Source organism: Marmota marmota, unplaced genomic scaffold, assembly GCF_001458135.2.
Source record: "Marmota marmota marmota unplaced genomic scaffold, marMar, whole genome shotgun sequence".
Taxonomy (NCBI): Eukaryota; Metazoa; Chordata; class Mammalia; order Rodentia; family Sciuridae; genus Marmota; species Marmota marmota.
In genome coordinates, this window is record NW_026000026.1 from 7,841,807 (window position 1) to 7,843,339 (window position 1,533).

The following is a 1,533-nucleotide window of genomic DNA, read 5'->3' on the forward strand; positions in this document are numbered from 1 at the left end:
TACCAACAAAGCTTTGCAAATCGTGACACCCATCTATCATGCTTATGAAAATTAACACCCCACAAAAACCTAACATCCCTCAAGGATGACTTTTAACTCTCAAAGAGTTGGAAAAGATTTGAACTACAAGGATTTGAACCAATCAGCAATGCCCCAAACCTGTTCCTCTCAGATTTAAAATTTTCCCTTTTACCACCTGACCCTGGAAAGATATTTTGACAGGGAGAATTCCAGAATCCCAGAGAAAGGGAATCTATAACCCAAGGATGTGCCAAGGTGATTCATCAAGAACAAGTATGGATTGTCTGAGGGTCAACAGTTTTGAAAAAGTAAAGAGAAAACTTTCAAAATGCAGAGTGGATTTCTTAAAAGAAGTAAAATCACTGCTCTTGACTCAATCCTTCGCCATGTTGCTGTCAGCTCACCAAGTAAGAGTGCAAATTGTGTGTCTTGCTGGGCCCATTTTCCCATGGTCTGTAGAAGGCGCTGTGAAGCACATCCTGTTCTAGCTCTGGGGCCCTTCCCCCCCTCTGCAGCCTTACCCAGTGCAGAGAATGCGCCCCCTACTGACTCCAACACTCATCGCCTTTAGCCGACTTGGCTGCGGTGCATTTTGGGTGGGGGCTGGTATTTTCTTCATGGCCATAAACCAGAAGCAACAATGCAGATTTATAAAGAAACTGTATCAAGCTATCCAAGAGATTTTCCCCCTCGTCCCTCCCAATTTGAAGGTACAAGACACAGGCACAAGAAGCATCAGGGATGGGTACTGGGTGTGAGGGGATGGACAGCATTAAAATGGCAAACACAGGAAACAGTTTGGTTCTTTTCCCTCCTAAGCCTTTGTCTGTGAAATGGGGTTATGGCAAGAACTGTCCAGAGGAACTGGTGAATGCAAGAACATTAAGAAGACTTAGTGTGGGTGTGAGTATGTGGCTAAAAAGGATATTAGACTTTAGACCCCGATCTTGGACAGAAGAGGAAGAGAAGCAATCGCGCCTTTTCCAGCAGACAAGACATCTAGGGTCGGGGGCGGAGGGGGGGCAGGGAGGTAGCCCAGAGAAAAACAGGAGAATAAGAGGGTGCTCAAAAAACTTCCCATTCATTTCATTAAAAAAAAAAAAAAAATCTTTTCGTAGCTTTTTGAATTTCCATTTTCTGCCATCTTACTGCAAAGTTGGGGCTCAGAAAGCTTCTAAGAGGCCGTGCTGACCAGGCAGCTGAGATTGAGAAAGGGGGTGGCTGACTGTGGTCAGGACTGGAGGGAAGCTGGCATGTTGGGGAGGCAGGTTTGCTCTGGGGAGGCAAAGACTTTCACTCCATGCCATGCATGCTCCCCGCCCCCCAACCTACTCCCCCCTCCCCCAGCTAAGGGTGGGCAGATCTGGCAGAAGGCTCGTTCCAGGCACTGGGGTGTGCGTGGGGGGCTCGTTTGGGGGAGGGGCGGAAGGGATTAGTTCCAGGGATGGGAGAAGCTCGGTCTGGCTGGGGGCGGGGTGCGGGGAGATGCCATTAGCTGCAAAAGCCCCGGGT